The sequence below is a fragment of the Crinia signifera genome, chromosome 2, assembly GCF_055691185.1.
Source record: "Crinia signifera chromosome 2, ASM5569118v1, whole genome shotgun sequence".
NCBI classification, from domain to species: Eukaryota; Metazoa; Chordata; class Amphibia; order Anura; family Myobatrachidae; genus Crinia; species Crinia signifera.
In genome coordinates this window covers 199503098-199519337 of record NC_139218.1, presented here as the reverse complement: position 1 = coordinate 199519337, position 16240 = coordinate 199503098, and positions in this window count along the sequence as shown.

Below are 16240 nucleotides of genomic sequence, written 5' to 3'. Positions count from 1 at the left end.
AAGAACCACTTAAATTTGAAGTCTAAATTTAAACCTGCTGGAACTAATGTGCCAAAGTTGAAAATTGTTTTCATCTCTGTTTGAGCTAATCTTTTGTCTATGTTCTTTTTCCACCAATTCTCTTTAATTACATGTAAGCCACAATACATAGTGATTTCATTGGGATTACCATTGTGCATCTCTTTAAAATGTGCTGATACATTGTCATAAATCCCTTCTTTATGTTTCTAATGTGTTCTGACATACGTTCTTTGAGTATTCTGGACATTCTTCCTATATATTGTTTATTGCATGAACACTGTAACAGGTACAGTATACGACATTGCTGTGGCAAGTAATAAATTGTTTAATATTATGTTTAATATTATGATTTTTATTTTTGAATTTTGTGGACTTGACTTCAGTGATTTTTGTATGATCACTTTTAAATGTCCGACACATTGCGCATGTTCCGCATCTGTAGAACCCTTTTGATTTGATTGGTTCATAGTTTTGAGGTGTGTCGGTTACACTTTTAGCAATTGTATTTCTTATATTTTGGGCTTTCCTATAGACACATTTTGGTTTTACTACAGATTCACCCAAAGTTAAAAAAAAATTACAAAAATGAGTGCACATTGTAGATTATAAAGCAACATATCACAACTCTGAATAAGATTTATGTCTACCATACATATACATTTGAATGCTACCAAGATAAAATAGGAAGGGTTAATTGTGAAATAATCAGGATTTTGAAATGCACAGGACTGTTAAAATAGTCTCAGAGTCTTTGAAGGTATAAAGTATCTATACAAGTATATGCTTCATACACTCTTTGCTGCTATTTCATGTCATTACCCATAATATCTTTCCTTGAAGAATTTTGTAGTGGTTTTTAGCATTTTTTTTATTCTTTTAGTTCTTAAATTATGTTTTCCAACAGTATGGGCTATCAACTAAACAGCAACAAGATCTAACAACCAAAGTGGCAAGTTCTATGCAGAGATGAAAGATTTACAGCTAACATACATTAAAGTTAATTTTAACTAATCAGCATTCTGCTCTGATAAATTCGCTGAAAGGAAGTGTTAAACTTTCTGGATTCTAGTAGAATATTTGGGATCAAAAATGCAAAATATGAACATATATTTGTATGAAGTGAATGTAAACCAGTTTGTATAAGAACAGAGACTTATGATTCTGGTGGCCTCCATACCACACTACTTGACTGCCCAAGCAGTCAATACTGTATCTCTCCGCCCAGACATGGGGTAGTTTCTGGCACTGCACATGCTATAGAATCAGCATAGACACTCACTGACAGACACAGCACAAAATGGCTGCAGTTGACTCAGTGGCATCTCCAGCAGATGTAGACATCCCACCCGCTGCCACTATCCTCTACCCCATTTTAGATATGCAAGAGATTGAGCACCATAATTTCATATGAGAACACAGTTAAGGACATAAAATACACCATGGGGCCACTGTTATAAGCAACCACATTTATTCAGAATATAAAAGAGGTGAAGAGTCAAGTGCAGAAGATTACAAATAGAAACTGAGGATAGTTTGGGGGGAGTATTTCAAGATATGGGGGGTTATTCTAGTTCACTCTCAGAGGCAAATTCATTCTCAAATGGACAAAACCATATACACTGCAGGTGGGGCAGATATGACATGTGCAGAGAGAATTAGATTTGGTGGGGTTTTACTTCATAGGGAGATCTATATTGCAGTGTAAAAATAAAGGGTACTCTTTACTTAGAAGGGCGCCCATCTCGGCCATCTCGGGCATTGAATGCACTAAAAAATCAGGTGCGATGCGACAGACGAGATGCCCGAGATTTCCCATAGGGAACAATGTTAAATGTCTCAATTGACCCGATTTTCCTGTTCAATGCCTCAATTGACCCAATTTTTCCATAGGAAACAATGTTAAATGGGCCACAGAGGCCAAATAGGCACCCTGAAGTGAATAATGGCCACCCGAATTGTTAACGCCACCCCACGATCAACGTCAACCCGAAGCATGGCAAGCGCAGCGAGCCCGCGAGGGTCGGCGGTACGCGTCCTACGACCTTTTCATACCCCCACTATCCACGTCGGTGTGGAGTTGAGAATAGAAAGTGTGGCGACGCAGCGAGCCACCGAGCCCGAAGCGTGGCGAGCGCAGCGAGCCCCGCGAGGGGATGCGGATACCTTCACAGGTATCCGCATCCCCTCGCGGGCTTCACAGCTGTCCGCGTACCCTCGCGGGGCTCGCTGCGCTCGCCACGCTTCAGGCTCGGTGGCTCGCTGCGCTCGCCACACTTTCTATTCTCAACTCCACGCCGACGTGGATAGTGGGGGTATGAAAAGGTCGTAGGACGCGTACCGCCACCCCGCGCGGGCTCGCTGCGCTCGCCACGCATCGGGTTGACGTTGATCGTGGGGTGGCGTTAACAATTCGGGTGGCCATTATACACTTCAGGGTGCCTATTTGACCTCTGTGGCCCATTTAACATTGTTTCCTATGGAAAAATCGGGTCAATTGAGGCATTGAACAGGAAAATTGGGTCAATTGAGACATTTAACATTGTTCCCTATGGGAAATCTCGGGCATCTCGTCGGTTGATCGCACCCGATTTTTTAGTGCATTCAATGCCCGAGATGCCCGAGATTTTTTACTAACGATGCCCACGATCAAAATCGTGGGCGCCCTTCTAAGTAAAGAGTACCAAATAAAGCATCCAGTATTTACCCTGCACAGAAACAAAGTAACTCACCCAAATATAAATCTCTGCACGTGTTACATCTGCCCCACCTGCAGTACATATGGTTTTGTCCATTTGAGAAGGAATTTGCCTTTGAGAGTGAAACAGAATAAGGGCCATGGTCCTTTCTTTGCCCAGTTACCATATGTTTAATTGTTATACATATATGAAACTAGAGATACCATTATCTCTTTGGTTTTCATTGTGCCTACTGTTGTGGCATTTCAAACAAACTTTGGGTTTGTATCTATTTAATTTGGAAATGAAAAATTCGGAGTTTTTTTAAAAAAAAATTAGGAATTACCTCTGTGTTTAAAAAATAAATAAAAAATAGCTGACATTGCACTGTTTTGTAATAGGTTATCCTCATATTTGATGTAAAGGCACTAAGGATATTTGTGAGCTTGTATAGTATAAAATCATCTAGTCTCTACTCACTGGAGTTCCACAATCATAGCTCCTCTAGCTGTATACTTCTTCCTTTGAAGATTAATTAACTCTTTTTATCTAGCACAGGCTCTGAACTCATAACATGCAAATTTACTTCTACTCCCACAAACTCATTTATTGGAGGTCTAGCTGCCTCTGCCATCTCTTTGTGGATCTATAGGACCGAGCTCATTATCTTCCCTGTTTCTAGATTTTCTGACCCTGTATCTCTCTCAACATGAACAGCACCACATTCCTCTCTGTGTACTGGGTGTCATCTTTGTCTTCATCTTCATCAATCCACATTTGCACTCTACTGTATCTTCATGGATCATCTTTAAATCCTCACGAAAATACAATAATATCTTACCTTTGATGTTACTAAAACTCTCATTCTCTTCTGCCATAACTATTTGGAACCAGCATCTCATTTTGCTTCTCACTCACCTGTATTTCTATTTTTATGTTGTCATCATGATCTGATTTTGCAATGCTACTGAAATTTGTTCCATTTGCCATTGATTGATGATGCTGCTGCTGATAATAATAGTAATAATAATAATAATAATAATACTAAGCAAAACATTTTACTACTTTTAAAAAGTTATGATTTATTTACAGTATGTGCAATCACAGAATATATTTAGTACATTTAAAGAAGAGTAATATACTGTACATGTTCAATACTTTTAATAATAATAATAATAATAATAATAATAATAATAATAATAATAATAATAATAATGGTAGTACATTGTAAGAGCTTTGGCATAGATTAATTTATTTTTAATTGTTTCATCAAGTTTTATTTTATCATGGTTTTCTAATGTTTACTACAAACTTACATACTCTCCTGGAAGTTAAGGAAGATTCCAGATATTTTTGGGTAGTTCCCCAAATCTACAGAAAAGTGGCACACTCTCCCACTTCCTAGTAAAGCGGACAGGAAATGGAGATTAACATTGAGATCCTAATACCATAAAGAAGAGATAGTCGACAAGAGGAAGTTCGACACTCATTGGGTCGACACACCTGAAGGTCAACATGGGGTTAGGTCAAGGTGGTCATTAGGCTGACACATGCATAAGGTCGACATGGGCTAGGCTGACAGTCAAAAGGTCAACATGGGTTTTTCACTTTTATTATCCCGAATGCTTCATCCCCTCACATGGCTCACTGCACTCGCTATTTTATTTTCCCACCATGCCCAAGTGGATGGTAGGGTATCAAACACTACCAACATGTGAATGTCTGCACTAAAAAGTGAAAAAAACCAAGTCAACCTTTTGACTGTCAACCAGAAGGGCTGATGGCCTTGTGGGCCAATTTTGTGAGGACGCAGTAGCGCCGCTGGTGCATCTTTACCGGATGTTGTGATTACTTTTCTCTGGACGCTGCCCCGGCACAGACTCTACTCGTAGCATTCTTCTTTTCCGCCCGGCCAGGCAGCCCAGCAGGGCTTTGAGGGGCTCTAAGCATGGCTGCCTAGTCACTTGTTAGGCTACTCGTACTAATGAGTTTAGTGACATCACACAATGCACCAAACCACAGACCGCACAATGCTGTGCCCTCCCATCTACCCTTCCCAATTATATTGCATAGTAAATATTAACTATCTGTTTATTTCTAATAATAAAAAAAATACATTCAATATGCAATTTAATAAAAAATATGCGTGAGGTGTTGGGGGGGAGCAGCAATATCAGTGTTCTGTGCCCCAATATTTCTGCTGACGGCCCTGAGAATACGGACAGTGACAGATCACTCAGCACACATCGCTGGTGCATATCCATGTGTGCTAAGCGATCTGAGCAATTCAGTGTCACTCAGCAGAAAGCTCAACTCGCCCCATGTGTACGGGGCATTAGTGAGGACAATTTTATTGAAAACCTAAATTCTAGATTGCTGAGTGGAGAGGAAAAACTGTAACTAAGAGATTGCAACATAAAGTATTTGCTCATTATTTACAGACATTATAAAAACCTTTTTTTTTTTATTCAATCATTTTTATCCAAGTTTTTCATACAAGCAACACAAAAAGGCCGTCAACATTCCTGCCAAAAACAAATAAAATGCTGCATTAGATTGTATGTACAATGTTGTAATCAATAAAGTATACAATTTGGTCAAACCAGAAGGTGTGTATATTCCATTAATTAACCCCTTCATGACAGAGCCAGTTTGTGCCTTCATGACAGAGCCCTTTTTTTCAAATCTGACATGTCTCACTTAAGTGGGGATAACTTTTTTTTGCTTTTACTTATCCCAGTGATTTTGAGATTGTTTTCTCGTGACACATTGTACTTCAAGGTAGTGGTAAATTTTGGTCGATACAGTCTGTGTTTTTTTGTGAAAAATACCAAAATATCGTGAAAAAATGGAAAATTTAGCAATATGCAAAATGTCACATTTTCTGCTTGTGAGACAAATAATCATACAACTCAAAATAGTTAATAACTAACAAAGACCATATGTCTACTTTATGTTGCAATCATTATTTCAACCTCCTTTTCATTTTTTTGGACACTAGGAGGCTTCAAATATGACTAGCAAATTCTCAAATTTTCAAGAAAATTTCAAACACTGATTTTTTTAGGGACCAGTTCAGTTCTGATGTGACTTTGAGGGACTTGTATGTGAGACACCCCCATAAATGATGCCATTTCAAAAACTGCACCCCTCACAGTATTCAAAACAGCATTTTGGAAGTTTGTTAACCCTTTAGGTGTTTCACAGGAATTAAAACAAAGTGTAGGTGAAATTTCAAAATTTCTTTTTTTTTGCAGAGTTTCAATTTTAATACATTTTTCTAATGAGTAGAGTAGATTTTACTAGAGAAATGTGACTAAAAATTGATTCCCCCAATTCTTTTGTTTTCAAAAATATCCTATATGTGGCCCTAGTGTGCACGTTGACCAAACCACAGGCTTCATAATAGAAGGAGCACCTACTTGATTTTGGAGCCTCCTTTTTATGAGATTTTTTTTAGGCACCATGTAGGTTTCTAGGCACCATAAGTGCTAAAAGTTAGGAACCTCCCCCACAAGTCACCCCATTTTGCAATCTACACCCCTCAGGGAATTCATCCAGGGGTATAGTGTACATTTCAAACCCCCAGGGGTTTCACCAATTTTGGTACAACTAGGATGTGAAAATAGAAAATTACATTTTTTTACACAAACATGCAGTTCTGGCTCAAAATTTTTCATTTTCACAAGGAATGAAGGAGACAAAGCACCCCAAAATCTGTGCCCCAATTTCTCCCGAGTACGGCAATGCCTCACATGTGACCAAAAAATACCAGTTGGGTGCATGGCAGGACTCAGAAGGGAAGGAGTGATTTTTGGATTTTGCAGCACAGATTTTGGTGGAATGAATGGTGGGTGCTATGTTGCACCAATACAGTGGAACCCCCCACAAGTCACCCCATTTTGCAAAGTACACCCCTCAGGGAATTCATCTAGGGGTATAGTGTACATTTCAAACCCCCAGGGGTTTCACCAATTTTGATACAACTGGGCAGTGAAAATGAAAAATTACATTTTTTTACACAAAAATGCAGTTCTGGCTCAAAATTTTTCATTTTCACAAGGAATGAAGGAGACAAAACACCCCAAAATCTGTGCCCCAATTTCTCCCGAGTACGGCAATGCCTCACATGTGACCAAAAAATACCAGTTGGGCGCATGGCAGGACTCAGAAGGGAAGGAGTGATTTTTGGATTTGGCAGCACAGATTTTGGTGGAATGAATGGTGGGTGCCATGTTGCATTAGCAAGACTCCCAAAGCACCAATACAGTGAAACCCCCCACAAGTCACCCCATTTTGCAAAGTACACCCCTCAGGGAATTCATCTAGGGGTATAGTGTACATTTCAAACCCCCAGGGGTTTCACCAATTTTGGTACAACTGGGCTGTGAAAATGAAAAAATTTTTTTTTTTACACAAACATGCACTTCTGGCTCAAGATTTTTCATTTTCACAAGAAATGAAGGAGACAAAGCACCCCAAAATCTGTGCCCCAATTTCTCCCGAGTACGGCAATGCCTCACATGTGACCAAAAAATACCAGTTGGGTGCATGGCAGGACTCAGAAGGGAAGGAGTGATTTTTGGATTTGGCAGCACAGATTTTGGTGGAATGAATGGTGGGTGCCATGTTGCATTAGCAAGACTCCCAAAGCACCAATACAGTGGAACCCCCCCACAAGTCACCCCATTTTGCAAAGTACACCCCTCAGGGAATTCATCTAGGGGTATAGTGTACATTTCAAACCCCCAGGGGTTTCACCAATTCTGGTACAACTGGGCTGTGAAAATGAAAAATTAAATTTTTTTACACAAACATGCACTTCTGGCTCAAGATTTTTCATTTTCACAAGGAATGAAGGAGACAAAGCACCCCAAAGTCTGTGCCCCAATTTCTCCAGAGTACAGCAATGCCTCACATGTGACCAAAAAATACCAGTTGGGCGCATGGCAGGACTCAGAAGGGAAGGAGTGATTTTTGGATTTTGCAGCACAGATTTTGGTGGAATGAATGGTGGGTGCTATGTTGCATTAGCAAGACTCCCAAAGCACCAATACAGTGGAACCCCCCCACAAGTCACCCCATTTTGCAAAGTACACCCCTCAGGGAATTCATCTAGGGGTATAGTGTACATTTCAAACCCCCAGGGGTTTCACCAATTTTGGTACAACTGGGCTGTGAAAATGAAAAATTACATTTTTTTACACAAAAATGTACTTCTGGCTCAAAATTTTTCATTTTCACAAGGAATGAAGGAGACAAAGCACCCCAAAATCTGTGCCCCCATTTCTCCAGAGTACGGCAATGCCTCACATGTGACCAAAAAATACTAGTTGGGTGCATGGCAGGACTTAGAAGGGAAGGAGTGATTTTTGGATTTTGGAGCACAGATTTTGGTGGAATGAATGGTGGGTGCTATGTTGCATTACCAATACAGTGGAACCCCCCCACAAGTGACCCCATTTTGCAAACTACACCCCTCAGGGAATTCATCTAGGGGTATAGTGTACATTTCAAACCCCCAGGGGTTTCACCAATTTTGGTACAACTGGGCTGTGAAAATGAAAAATTACATTTTTTTACACAAAAATGTACTTCTGGCTCAAAATTTTTCATTTTCACAAGGAATGAAGGAGAAAAAGCACCCCAAAATCTGTGCCCCCATTTCTCCAGAGTACGGCAATGCCTCACATGTGACCAACAAATACCAGTTGGGTGCATGGCAGGACTCAGAAGGGAAGGAGTGATTTTTGGATTTTGGAGCACAGATTTTGGTGGAATGAATGGTGGGTGCTATGTTGCATTACCAATACAGTGGAACCCCCCCACAAGTGACCCCATTTTGCAAACTACACCCCTCAGGGAATTCATCTAGGGGTATAGTGTACATTTCAAACCCCCAGGGGTTTCACCAATTTTGGTACAACTGGGCTGTGAAAATGAAAAATTACATTTTTTTACACAAAAATGTACTTCTGGCTCAAAATTTTTCATTTTCACAAGGAATGAAGGAGACAAAGCACCCCAAAATCTGTGCCCCCATTTCTCCAGAGTACGGCAATGCCTCACATGTGACCAAAAAATACCAGTTGGGTGCATGGCAGGACTCAGAAGGGAAGGATTGATTTTTGGATTTTGCAGCTCAGATTCTGGTGGAATGAATGGTGGGTGCTATGTGGCATTAGCAAGACCCCCGAAGCACGGTGAAATGATGAACCTAATAATCCATAGATGTGTGGTATATTTTGAAACACTCCTTTATACATAGGCCGGGTTTGTCGGGGCAAGTTTCACAGTGGAAAATAGTTTCCTTTCTTATTCCTTTTTTATAGCAAACTTTGCACCTTTTTTGTGTCCTGCCCTTTCTTGCAGTGGAGGGGATTTCGTTGGTAAAATGCTGCCCTGGTACAATACGGGGGCCAGTTCTAGAAGTACTGGGGCCCTCTGCCTGCTGGTTCCCAAATATTAGGCCCTTTATGACTTCCTCTTGAAAGTGCATAAATGTCCCCCTCTGGCCGGTAGAACGGAATAGCACGTAAGCGTTATACAGTGCCATCTGGATGATATACACGGCCAGCTTCTTGTACCAGATATTTGTTTTCCACAGGGCACTGTACGGCTTCAGTACCTGATCTGAAAGATCCACTCCGCCCATGTACTTATTGTAATCTAGGATACAATTTGGTTTTGAGGTGTGGGTACTGGTACCTCGTACAGGGATGGAGGTGGTACTGTCTCCATGAATTGTTGTCAGTATAAGGACATCCCTCTTGTCCTTATATTTGACCAACAACATATTTTCGGTGCATATTCCCCTGCTTTCACCCCTTCTTAGTACTTGGGCAATGTACGTTTTGGGGAGGCCTCTTTGGTTCTTGCGCACAGTACCGCAAGCTGCTGTACCTCTTGAACCAAGGGCCTTAAACAGGGTGATGCTGGTGTAAAAGTTATCCACATAGAGGTGATAACCCTTATCCAGGAAGGGGTGCATTAAATCCCAGACAATTTTTCCACTAACACCTACGAGGGAGGGGGGGCATTCTGGCGGTTCAATTCTTGAATCCTTCCCTTCATATACCCTAAACTTGTGGGTGTACCCTGTGGTGCTTTCACACAGCTTATACATTTTTATGCCATACCTTGCCCTCTTACTGGGAAGGTACTGGCGGAATTTAACCCTTCCTTTAAAATGTATAAGGGACTCGTCGATACTAATACATTTATCAGGGATGTATACAGTAGCTCTGCAAATTTGGCACTGAAATGATCAATGACCGGCCTGACTTTGAATAGCCTGTCAAAGGTGGGATCATCTCTGGGTGGGCACTGTGCATTATCGGTGTAATGTATAAATTTATGGATTGCCTCAAAACGAGCCCGAGTCATGGCCATACGGTAAAATGGGGTGCTGTACAGAACATCTGTACTCCAATATTGCCTAATTTGTGGCTTTTTTACTATGCCCATATGAAACACCAGACCCCAAAACGTCATCATCTCTACTGCATCTACAGGGGTCCACCTAGCAAATGATGACGTGGGGTTTTGAGCAATAAACTGCTGGGCATATAAATTAGTTTGGTCCACCATTAAATTTATAAAATCATCAGAGAAAAATAATTTGAAAAAGTCAATTTCTCTGAGACCTGTGGAATCAAATTGGATTCCTGGCATGGCCAAAAACTCAGGAACCTGGGGCTCAAAATTGTCTGGTGGTGGGGTCCATACGAGATCAATTATTGGGGGGGGGGTCTCAGCTGCTCTACGGGGGCGTCTTTGAGGGGGTCCCTCATCACCAGAGGAGGAAGAGGAGCTTAAGACGAATCCTTCAAATTCCCCGCTTGCCTCACTGGCTGTGTCAGAGTCAGAGGCAAGCATGGCATATGCCTCCTCCACTGAATACATTCTTCTGGATGACTGGGATGACATTTGGGATGACATTTGGGATGCCATTTTTATTTTTGTGTTACTGGTAGTGAAATGTTTCAACACGTGTATAGTGTAGGGGGGGGGTACAAACTTTATTTCAACCCGGGGGGTATGTAGTGTGTAGTGTGTATGTAGTGCAGAAAAAAAAAAATACTTTATACAAAAAAAAAAAATTGAAGGGGTTAAAAAAAAAAAAAATTGAAGGGGTTAAAAAAAATAAATTGAAGGGGTTAAAAAAAAAAAAAAGGTCCTGCGCCAAAAATTGAGCACAGATGTTGGTCAGTAACGTCCGTCACTGAACAGCGCTCAAAGGCAACAGGAATTTGATCAAAAAAAAAATAAAAAATAGATCAACCCTGTGCCGAAAAAGCTGATCAGTGATGTACGTCACTGATCAGCGCACAGTGGCCACAGGACACCCACAAAATCACAGTGTGTGTAAAAAAAAAATTAAAAAAAGACCCCACAGCACCCACAAAAAAAAAAAGGTGATCAGTGATGCGACACTGATTACCAGTGAGGGGCAGCAGGTGCACAACCTTTGGTGCAACTGACAGTGCAACTGGCAGCAACTGACAGGTATATATAAAAAAAAAAACCTCTGCACCCCCAAAAAGTTGCTGATCACCTCAGATATAGTGATCAGCACAAAAGGCGGGGGCAGCAGACACAAAATTTAGCACTCTCTATCACTCTCTGTCACTATCTCTCTCTATCTCTCTATCTCTCACTATCTATCACTCTATGACACTGCAGCAGCAGCACTGACAGTTATATATATGAAAAATAACCCCTGCACCCCCAAAAAGTTGCTGGGGGTGCACAAAAGGGGGGCAGCAGACACAAAATATAGCAGTCTCTATCACTCTCTGTCACTATCTCTCTCTATCTCTCTATCTCTCTATCTCTCTATCTCTCTATCTCTCACTATCTATCACTCTATGACACTGCAGCAGCAGCACTGACAGGTATATATATATATTAAAAAAAACCTGCGCCCCCAAAAAGTTGCTGATCAGTTAATTTATACTGATCAGCACAAAAGGGGGGGCAGCAGTCAGTTATATAAAAAATATATAGCACAATCTGTCACTATCTCTCTATCTCTCTCTCTCTATCTCTCTCTATCTCTCTATCTCTCTATCTATAACTCTATTACACTGCAGCAGCACAAAATATAGCATTCTCTGTCACTAGGCCTCTCTATCTCTCTCTCTCTCTCTATCTCTCTCTCTCTAACTCGATGACACTGCAGCAGCACAACACAGCACAACACAGCACAGGATGTCACAAGATGAAGCAAGATCCCAAGCAGTGATCAGGTAAGTATTGAGCAAGGTTCTGGTCAGTATATGGCGGCAGCTGGGCACGGTGACCGCACTGCACGCTATTCCAGACCGGAATGGCGTCTGCAGTGCAGTCACCGTTAGTTTAAACCCCCCTCCATGGCTGTGATTGGTCCGTCGGTCCGACGAACCAATCACGGCCTTTGGGGGCGGGCGGGGTGAGGTGGGGTGACACCAGTGTCACCCTTACACCCCGCGGTGATTGGTGCTGTACTTTACAGCACCAATCACCTCCGATCCCGTGTCACCGGCGAACGTTATTCGCCGGTGACACAGAAAACGCTGTGAATGGCTGTTCACACTGAACAGCCAATCACAGCGATCGCCGACGGGGGGGCGGCATCGCAGCCCCCCCTGGGCATGCAGGGACATGTCTGCTGTCAGGGACAGCAGACATCGTCCCTCTGTCACTGCGTCTCTAGACGCAGTGACAGTTTGAAGTCATGACGTATATATACGTCATGTGTCGGGAAGTACTTCCCGGCCATGACGTATATATACGTCAAATGTCGTGAAGGGGTTAATATAAGCAATATACAGATGACCAAAACGCATATCGCAACTGGGATACATAAAACACAATACTATATACAAAGTGAACCTGTGGATGAAGAAGAAGCATGTAAGTAGTTAACATACATCACTAGTAGGATCCATAAGTAGTGGTCACTGACTCGGCCTAAGGAAGGGTTGCACACACTAAACAGCAAGTGTAGGTCATAATGTAAAGGGAGATAAGAGCCACCGATCCCATATCCAAACAAATTTCCCCTCTGCACGTCTAGAAATATAAACAAACTTTTCATGTAGGACAACATCATTAGTTAAAGATATCGATGCATTGAAGGATGGACCATAGGGAGCCAGTCGTGTCCTTGCTATGCATACCTTAACCAGCATACACAGGTTGTTGATATATCTTTGAGCATATTGGTCAAGGGCACTGCTTGCTTATGGGATGTACTTATTTCTGTAAATTTTTTTATGGTTTGTGAGCATGTAATGAACATCAGTACTTTGTGGTATGTCAATATCAGAACCTGTTAATGCAATATACTGAGTGTAGATCTGGTAGCTTAAATGGGAGAAAAAATGACACTGTAGCCAAATGCAATGTCATGTCACAGACCTCCTTAACAGTACAAATTTACAGGCATTTATTGAAAAGACAGATGATGTAAACCTGGTGGTAAAAAAAAAAAACTGTTGAAGTCTCAAAACCTATTGAAAATATTTGACCAATCAATGCTGATTTCATAAACCAGAAGCGGAAGTGACGAAGCGGCCGGTGGAATGCAGAAGTGCAGTGTGGAACAAACGACACTTCTGGCCCACGAAAATCGCAGCAAAATGATTGGCTCAGGATCTCTCATGAACCCAGGAAGTGGGATTAAAAGGTGGTCCTGGGTCTGACAATAGATATACCTAGCTTGAAAAGGGAGACGTTTTAGATCTCCGAAAAGCGTTGCTGCTACTTTGGACAATATCCCCGCCACTGCACTTTTATATACAAAGCACCTTGGCACTTGGGCACTTTAACTGGATGCACTTTATTGTGATGCAACTGCACTTTTTGATCCTAGGAATAGACCAGAATAAGCCTACAGTACTACGGTGGTGCCGCAGACTTTATCCAATAAGTATAGCCCGCCGCAGTACTCATAAATTGAGTTACCCATCATATATAAAGCTATTGTTTGTACCCAGGATTTGAAGAAACGTTCCCCATAAATATTGCATCATTTTTTCCTGCTTTATTGTTTTTTTGAATGTTAAAAATAAACTTTGCTGAAATTATATTCATATTGTTGTGAACATCTTTTAAGAAGGGTGCGCCACACTTGACATCATTTGTTGCTATCCTTGACCTTCTGGGAGATGGTGTCATAGTGGGCAGTACCTTCCTAATTCAATTGCGCTCCCATTTCTACAACTAACTTTTATATATTCGATTACCCTTGTACACCAAGTTTTAGAACGTGAGCTGCAAAAATGTCCTCATATAGAGAAACCATAAAAAAATCCGAAAGATATTTTTTTCACCCAATGGTTTAGAGGATATTATCATTACTGATGGAGACACTCCCAATGTCTTAAAAAATATTGAGAAACTTCTCCTAAAGGAGAATCGCCTTTGGTGGGAGGTTAGCACACTAGAACAATATTTAAGCAAAAACCTAGTGCCTAAGGGTCTAAAGTAAGAAAAAACACCCTCATTCAATTCATCTAGGGAATAATTCCTTATTCAATGGAACAAAATCATACATAATTGCTGTAAAGCCTTCACAGATCTCGTTAAGGAGAGACAGAGGGCAGTATTCAATAAGAATTTTGACGATGTGCAGCGAATCCTGTTTAGGATTCGCTGCACATTCGCCACTGCCCGCCGCATTCCGGAGCCTCGCCGGCTCCAGTATTCAACGAGTCAGGGGCTCACTGCCCCTGATCGGCGAATTTTAACTCCTGCAGCAATACCGCAGGGAGCCTGAGGACGGCGGCAGGCAGGGAGATGGAAGTCTCCCTGCCTGCCCCAGAACGTTTGTGGGGGGGAGGTGGGCTCCCCGGGAGCCAGGCAGCACAGGCTGCCCCCCGGGATAGCCAACAGGGGACCGGGTATTCACTACACCCTATCGTGCATATGTAATGATCGAGTGCAGTGAATATATGAATATCTAATGATCGGCTCGGCTCCCGGCCCCCTGCTGGCTGCTGTGTAAAAAAATATATATATATATTTTTTAAAATTAAATATATATTCATGTGCTTACAGCACATGAATAAAAATAGCATGCCCCTCCTCAGAATAAAATTCCTGATTTTTTGACACCAAATGTAAAAAACAAAACACTTTATTTTAAAAGTTCACATTCCACTTCACCATAAAAAGATAGTGATTGCTACTCGGTGAATCATGGCGATAAAAACCTTGAAATGCATTCGCCATCTGATCATTGAATAGGGTGATTCACCATTTTAGTCAAAAAATCACCGTACAGCACGAAAATAGCACAAAATCGCCATAAAACATGGCGAATCAGCCTCATTGAATATTGCCCAGAGAGACCTCATAGATACAAATAAAGAAATAGACAGATTAAAAACCTGACTGGAACCACATGCAAATACTCAAGAGGTTCTAAAGAAAGAAAAAGAAATCCTAACCAAATTAGAAAAAAATTCCAGAGAACTTCAGCTCAGAAAAAAAGAAAAAAATATCTAAGGGATATAGGAATAGAAAACAACAAAGGAGAAAAGAGCCAGGAGTCCACCAATCAGGAAAATACCCCAATTGCTAAAACACCTAGAAATAAACAATGGAATAAACAAGCAAGAAATAAGCTAAAAGAGAGACATTATAACCAAGATAATAGGAGGTATAGGAACCAGTCTTTAAATAGGTTGGATAGTGAGAAAACAAGAGTGTACACCTCAAGAAATCCGTCTAATGTACCTTTACACACATACCCCATAGATGGAATCAGTTTGAGGAGAGAAGCAGAGACAGAACTCTGGGAGGCAATGGAGTCATCTGCCACCGGGCTCCTGCTCCCAAGGGGGCACCTCTCCTCTCCTGCAAGTTTGAATCAGTTAATTGAAAGCCATTGATATCACTTCTGTGGATGACTCCCCCTCCCTCCCAGCAGGACCATAGAAGTCACAGTTTCTTTATTTTTAAACATAATATACATAACATACATACATACATACATACATACATACATACATATATATTTACTGTATGTAAGGTGCAGTGTGTGTGTGTGTGTGGGGGGGGGGGGCACCAATATTTATCTTGCCTCCGGGCAACTGGGACAAACTTACGCCACTGGAGAGAAGAGAACCAATCCCCTCAAGAAATAGATTTGACAAATTCAGAAATGAAAACCTCAACTGCAGACCTCAGTTGACCTCTTTTTATGAAGACCCCCTCCCACCAAGAAGAGAGTAAATAATAAAAAGAAAATGCACTTCCGGTTCCGGTCTCATGGTGTGAGGACGCAGATACGGGAGCTCCCCGCATAACCACCTCACCGAACCTTGTATAGGCTATTTATAGCCTCCATACCGCGACACCCGTTTGCCCAGCTGACAAACACATACCGCAGCAGAAATGGACCGAGCCCTGACGTCCACAGCGCCGCCGGGTACACCCGCTGCCCGACAGGACAAACGCCGCTCCCATCCCAACATGGCGGCAGACGCTGAGCCAGACCCTGCATCTCCTGCATCCAAGCGGGCAGCATCAGAAATAGACCCGGACACCAGAAG